Source organism: Bubalus bubalis, chromosome 11, assembly GCF_019923935.1.
Source record: "Bubalus bubalis isolate 160015118507 breed Murrah chromosome 11, NDDB_SH_1, whole genome shotgun sequence".
Classification (NCBI taxonomy): domain Eukaryota; kingdom Metazoa; phylum Chordata; class Mammalia; order Artiodactyla; family Bovidae; genus Bubalus; species Bubalus bubalis.
Window position 1 is genome coordinate 80840316 of NC_059167.1, and position 7496 is coordinate 80847811.

Below are 7496 nucleotides of genomic sequence, written 5' to 3' on the forward strand. Positions count from 1 at the left end.
CCCAGGGTGGGGACTAAGAAATCACTATGAACATACCACCCAATCGGCACCTTTCCTGGTAGGTTCTAAGGATTTATGGTTACAGTTCACGCTATAAATTCAGGCTCCTCACAGGCCTAGCAGTTTATAAGGAGACCGTCCACAGATAGACATAAAGGCCTGTGACTAACTCCAGACTCAGAAGGTCTTGCACTGTTCAGTGGCTAGCAGGAAATGTGCTAAATATAACTTCCTCCTCGAGGATAGACACCAAAATACGTGTGCTAAAAATGCAGTCTGATTTCATTGCCAAAAGGGTGATGAAATCTTGATGAATACCTCTCTTCACTCTGGCATGTCATACTGAAAGCCCACAGCTGCAGGTACAGTTTGTAACCAGATAGAAAATAATCCTACTGACTGATGATAGTGTGCAATAATTGGTGCAAGACACCACTTTTCTCATCATGTGACCTATCAGTTCACACTGAATCCTCCTTAGATGGGGTCTAGAGGGTCTTTTCTCTCTGAGCTCCACCCTCTCTACCAGGGTCCCGGTCTATCTATAACTCTCTCTTTTTAAAAAATATTTATTTGCTGTGTCAGGTCTTAGTTTCAGTACATGGGCTTCTCTTCAGTTATGGCAGTGCATGGGCTTAGTTGCCCCACAGCATGTGGGACCCTAGTTCCCTGACCAAGGATCAGACCCACATCCCCTGCATTGCAAGGTAGACTCTCAACCACTGGACCACCGGGGAAGTCCCCAGGGTCCTGGTCTAGCGGAAAGAAGCAAGTGAGGCACCTGAGATTTTGAGGGTCAGTCCCAACACCATCCAGGGGGAATAGCTCAAGACAAACCATTTCTTTATTTGCTCATGTTGACTGTTTTCCATAGAATAAGTTCACCATTATTATACCAGAGAAGTCTTTACCTTTATCCTACTAAATACCACTCTTCACTAGGGTTGAGGAGGAAAGACAATCCTAGTTTGACACTTGTGAGTATGATGAATTCCTAGATTAAGGAGGATCCGTTAATGCCAATAGATGCACAGAGCCCTCCTCCAACCCAGGAAGACAAGACCCCAGTCTGTTGGTTGGTGATTCTGTAAAAGGGTAGGAGGAACGCTCTGCAGACCTGACCTTGCTAATGATACTCCTTCCTCCAGTGTGTTCTGAGGCCTGATGTGGAGTCTGTTATAATTAGGCAATCTCGTATTTGAGTTGATATGTGTGAAAACAAGTTATACAACTTTAAGAAGCCTGGGACAAAGATGACTCTGAAGGACATGGGGTTGTGGATGGTATTTTCATCTCTGTGTGAAGAGTCTGACTTTGGAAAAGAAAGAGCACAAGGCTGACACCCGATAATTGACATGGGGTCAGAGAACAGGATTTGGGGGAGGGCTTGTGACTTATAACAAAAGATTTATGGACCTCTGGTAAATTATATGGTAACTAAAAAAACCAGCATCATGTACTTCCCACAATTTTCAAGGAAAGAGAAGTGTCCAAATAAAGCTGCCTAAATATGTATTACAGGGACTTCCTTGATGGTCCAGTGGCTAGGACTCTGGGCTCCCAATGCAGGGGGCCAGGGTTCAATCCCTGTCAAGGAACTAGATCCTATCTGCCGCAACTAAGAGTTCACATGCCTCAACTAAAGATCCCAGCCTGTGCGCCGCAATTAAGACCTGTGTGTGTGTGTGTGTGTGTGTGTGTGTGTGTGTGTGTTCAGTCACTCAGTCGTGTCTGACTCTTTGTGACCCATAGACTGTAGCCCACCAGGCTTCTCTACCCACTGAGTTTTCCAGGCAAGAATTCTGGAGTGGGTTGCCCTTTTCTTCTCCAGGAGATCTTCCCAACCCAATGATCAAACCTGCGTCTCTTATGTCTCCTGCATTGGCAGGCATATTCTTTACCACTGGACCACCTGGGAAGCCAAACTAAGACTTGGGAGAACCAAATAAGTAAATCAATATTCAAATGGAGACACAGACATACAGAACAGACTTACGGACAAGGGGAGAGGGGAGGAGAGAATGAGATGTATGGAGAGAGTAACATGGAAGCTTACATTACCATATGTAAAATAGATAACCAATGGGAATTTGCTGTATGTCTCAGGGAACTCAAACAGGGGCTCTGCATCAATCTAGAGGAGTGGGATGGGGAGGGAGATGGGAGGGAGGTTCAAGAGGGAGAGGATATATGTACACCTATGGCTGATTCATGTTGAGGTTTGATGGAAAACAAAATTAAAGCAATTATCTTTAATTTAAAAATAAATAAATTAAAAACAAACAAGCAAACAGGTATTACAGTAGTGGTTTCCTGCATGAATCTGCAGAATGGAGCTGGACTGTGATAAAGGATTTCTGGTCTAAAATGAAATATTTTTTCAATACTTTTTAATTCTGAAATTATATCCTTTCTAACCCTACAAAGATTAAGCTATGTTCTTTTATGAAAAAATGGTGACATTCTAAGATTGTTTGGAATAAGAGGGAATATCATTTCTTTTTTATCAATTTCAAGGGATTTTCCTCTGTAATTAGTTAACTTTAATAAAATCCTAAAGCCTGGAAGTGCTGCATCAGAGAAGACCAGAATGGGAAAGGAACTTGAATCTTTTCACAAGAAGACAAATAGTTGATGTAGAACTCATGACTGGAGGATGCCCATGGAAAGATAACAGTGTTCAGAGGAAGCAGATCTAATTAAAGATTCAACAGTTAGTGTACAAGTCCAAAAGGAAATCACAAAACTGTAAGTGAAAGCATTTGGATGACAGGAAAATAACACCTGGCAGGAGTTACAGAATAGATGTTAAGATTAAAGGAAGACATGGAGGGATGATGCTTTTTAAATTCAGGTTGCAAAACTGTTCCAAGGCAAGATACCAAGGTGCCAGAGGTCCCAGAATCAGGGCATAAACTCCAAGTCTCCCTCTGCTGGAAGCAGAGCACCTAGTATATTCTTGCCCTATTGACAGTTTCACTTACTAGAATTTTTTTACATTGAATTATAATTGATATATTATACTAGTTTCAGGTATATGACATAGTGATTGATATTTTTATACATTATATAATGATCACCATGATAAGCCTAGTAACCATCTGTCACCAACACAGTTATTACAATATGATTGACACTATCCCCTAAGCTGTACATTACACCCCATGACTTGTTTATTTTATAACTAGGAGCCTGTACCTCTTCATCCCATTCACCCATTTCACCTGCTCCCTCAGCCCTGTCCCCTCTGGCTACCACTCCTTTGTCCTCTGTGTCTATGAGTCTGTTTCTATTTTGTTTTTGTCACTTCCTGGAATGTCGAAGAAAGATGGTCAGACATAATTTTACTGATTTCAAGTCAGATTTCAAAATGTTCCAAGAAAAATTACCTGAGGGGCTCAAAGGGGACAGCTAGTTCTCCTGTGTGAAGCTCCAGTATTTTGTTTCCCCCAAAGGATCCTGCTGAGGAAAAAAAAGAGCCTTCACCAATTACAAAACTGCACTGGTTGTTCTCTGATGTGATCAAACTATGAGCAGGGACAAATGACAAGTCTCTTACACTAAAAAATGAACCAAACAAGTAAAGCAAGGACGCAGTTCATGTGAAAATGTTAAACCAATATGAAGGTTTTAGTGGACTGAAAGGTCAGTTTGAAGTGGTAAAGGATGAGGCTGCCAAAAATACTAATGCAATGTTAGGGCTTATTCCTTGCATTCCTAGGTAAATGTGATGGTTCCACTGGACTCTAACCTGAGCAGAAGTTCAGTTCTGGGAAATTTTTCCTTTTTTGTGTGAACAGAAAATTTTCATTTTAAAGAAATAAGGAGAAGCAGGACTTTAAAAAAATCATTCAGGGCTTCCCTGGTGGTCCAGTGGATAGGATTCTGCCTGCCAATACAGGGGACATCAGTTAGATCCGTGGTCCGGGAAGATTCCACATGCCTTGGAGCAACTAAGCCTGTGAGCAGCAACTACTGTACTGAAGCCCGTGCACATAAAAGCAGAGTAACGCAACAAGAGAAGCCACCACAACGAGAAGCCCACGAACCGCAACTAGAGAGTAGCCCCCACTCGCCACGACTAGAGAAAGCTCAAGAGCAGCTGCAAAGACCCAGTGCAGCCAAAAATAAATAAATACATTAATTAATTAAAATATTTTCTAGACAACATAATTCTCCTATAAGAAAAGGGGGGAATGAGAGAGTCATTTCCTAGGCAGGTTGATAGGGAGTCTAGGGGTCCCCAAGGAGAGAGGGGTCTGGAATTATCAAGGAGGAAGAAAGGACAAACTTTTTTTTTCCTTCTCTACATTCCTTAGGATTATATAACAATAATGTATCCTGCCTAAGGACAGTCTTTAGATTCAACCTTCGGTTATCTTAAAATGTAAATTATGGGAGTAGACCTGGTCTTTATAAGGATGTATCTTTCCTAAGGACAGTGTTATCTTAAAATGTAAATTATGGGAGTAGGTCTGATGAGGTCTTTACAACCTCCAGACATTCTTTGGATTATATAACTTCATTGTTAACACTAGCAAGCGGGTACTCTTTCTGCCCTCTTCTGATGCCTATGTCAGAAGCTTTCTCTATCTCCTTTATACTTTAATAAAACTTTATTACACACACACACAAAAAAAAATTTCTAAATCATCCATAATTACACTATCTAGAAATAACCACATTAAATATTTTAAACATTCTTTAAAATATTCTTTCTTTTAAAGGTTGTTCCCTGCCCCCTTCCCTCCTGTTTCACTTGTGGAACATGCACAATATAAAAGAAAGAAAAGAATACATATATACATATATTCTTTCTATATCAGTAAATATAGAATATAAAAATGCAGCCACCCTGTAATAGGGAAGAAACTTTTATATTCTATTACAAGATAATCAGGGCTTCCCTAGTGGCTCAGCAGTCAGAAATCCTGCCTGCAATGCAAGAGATGCAGTTTCAATCGCTGGGTTAGGAAGACTCCCTGGAGAAGAAATGGCAACCCACTCCAGTGATCTTGCCTGGGAAATCCCACGGACAGAGAAGCCTGACAGGCTACAGTTCATGGGGTTGCAAAGGAGTTGGACACAACTTAGTGACTAAACAACAATAAGAACTAAGAGTAGGAATTTATGCTAATAAATTTTAGCACCGTTAACAATATACTAGAAATCTCAGTGTCCATTGTTTATAAATGTGACATCTAAAAGTAAATTATGTAGTTTTGTTGGTATTGACATGCAATGATATTTTAGAGTATCAGTTTGCAGACAATTCATATAATGCCATCCCATTTTTGTAAAATAAAAGTTTGTATAAATAAATATGTGCATGTTCTACAAGTGAAACAGGAGGGAAGGGGGCAGGGAACAACCTTTAAAAGAAAGACACAGCGGTAGGGCATGACAAAAACTGGTTAGAACCACCTTTTTTCCTCAGCGCTTGGCGCTGACCAGTTGCTCGCCTCTTTTCCTCCACTGCCTCCCAGTTCTAGATTAGCTATCGCCATGGGTTTTGAAAAGCCCTGCTGGCCTCCAGGTGCTCAATGACTACTTGGCGGACAAGAGTTACATGGAGGGGTATGTACCATCACAAGCAGATGTGGCAGTATTTGAAGCCATCTCTGGCCCACCACCTGCCGACTTATGTCATGCCCTGCATTGGTATAATCACATCAAATCTTATGAGAAGGAAAAGGCCAGCCTGCCAGGAGTGAAGAAAGCTTTGGGCAAGTATGGCCCTGCCAATGTGGAAGACACCACAGAAAGAGGAGCTACAGATAGTAAAGATGATGATGGCATTGATCTCTTTGGATCTGAGGAGGAGGAGGAAAGTGAAGAAGCCAAGAGCTAAGAGAAGAACACCTTGCCCAGTATGAGTCAAAGAAAGCCAAAAAACCAGCACTTGTCTCCAAGTCTTCCAACTTATTAGACATGAAATCTTGGGATGATGAGACTGATATGGCAAAACTAGAGGAATGCGTCAGAAGCATTCAAGCAGACGGCTTGGTCTGGGGCTCTTCTAAGCTAGTTCCGGTTGGGTATGGCATTAAAAAACTTCAAATACAATGTGTAGTTGAAGATAACAGACTTGGAACAGACATGCTGGAGGAGCAGATCACCGCTTTTGACGAGTATGTACAGTCGATGGACGTGGCTGCATTCAACAAGATCTAAAATCCATCATGGATCAGTTCCCTTAAAAGTTTGAAAGACAAAAAAAAACCCACAAAACTGGTTAGAACCAACGCAGCTCAAGATGGCAGAAGATTTGACTTCCAGTGGACCTTGAGACTCATTATACATTCATTATAATTCATTAGCATGCTAAATGACACACCCACCAGTGTCATGACAGTTCTGAGGCCAATCATGAAAGTCCAAAAAGTGGGCAGTGGCCTAATTCCTGGAAATCTCCCACTTATTAGCCTATGAAATTACCCAACCCATAAAAACTTGTCGGGAGCCGCGTTAGGCATTACTGACAAAATGGAGGCACAGCCCCAACCCCCTCTCCTCATCTCGCAGGCACGGCCCCGGGATGAAGGAGTTAGGCCTTGTGATTCTGACTTGTTCTTTCCTTTCTTCAGTTGAGTTGGCTGGAAAGAATGTTAAGGTGCTTGAGAGAAGCATGAGAAAGCACAAAGCCTTCTACAGTTGTGCCCAGAAAATAATCTATAAAATAACCATTGACATTTGTTCAAGGATCTTTACAAAGAATGTCCCAGGATGAGCACGTAGGCTGCAGCTTGAGGCCATGGGAAGGATTGTTATCTGAGACCTGTTTGTGAGGGAAATATTTATGGCAAAAGAAGATTGCTGAGTTTCAGTTCAGTTCAGTTCAGTTTAGTCGCTCAGTCATGTCCAACTCTTTGCAACCCCATGAATCGCAGCATGCCAGGCCTCCCTGTCCATCACCAACTCCCGGAGTTCACTCAGATTCACGTCCAGTGATACCATCCAGCCATCTCATCCTCTGTCATCCCCTTTTCCTCCTGCCCCAAATCCCTCCCAGCAACAGAGTCTTTTCCAATGAGTCAACTCTTCGCATGAGGTAACCAAAGTACTGGAGTTTCAGCTTTAGCATCATTCCTTCCAAAGAAATCTCAGGACTGATCTCCCTCAGAATGGACTGGTTGAATCTCCTTGCAGTCCAAGGGACTCGCAAGAGTCTTCTCCAACACCACAGTTCAAAAGCATCAATTCTTCGGCACTCAGCTTTCTTCACAGTCCAACTCTCACATCCATACATGACCACTGGAAAAACCATAGCCTTGACTAGACGGACCTTTGTTGGCAAAGTAATGTCTCTGCTTTTCAATATGCTATCTAGGTTGGTATCATAACTTTCCTTCCAAGGAGTAAGCGTCTTTTAATTTCATGGCTGCAGTCACCATCTGCAGTGATTTTGGAGCCCAAAAAAATTAAGTCTGACTCTGTTTCCACTGTTTCCCCATCTATTTCCCATGAAGTGATGGGACCAGATGCCATGATCTTTG

The 7496-nt window shown here is 41.9% G+C and overlaps 1 pseudogene; it reads left to right on the forward strand.

The window, feature by feature from the left end:
- The first annotated feature begins 1253 nt into the window (after positions 1-1253).
- On the forward strand, positions 1254-6434 carry LOC102389325 (annotated as a pseudogene).
- Positions 6435-7496: the final 1062 nt, after the last annotated feature.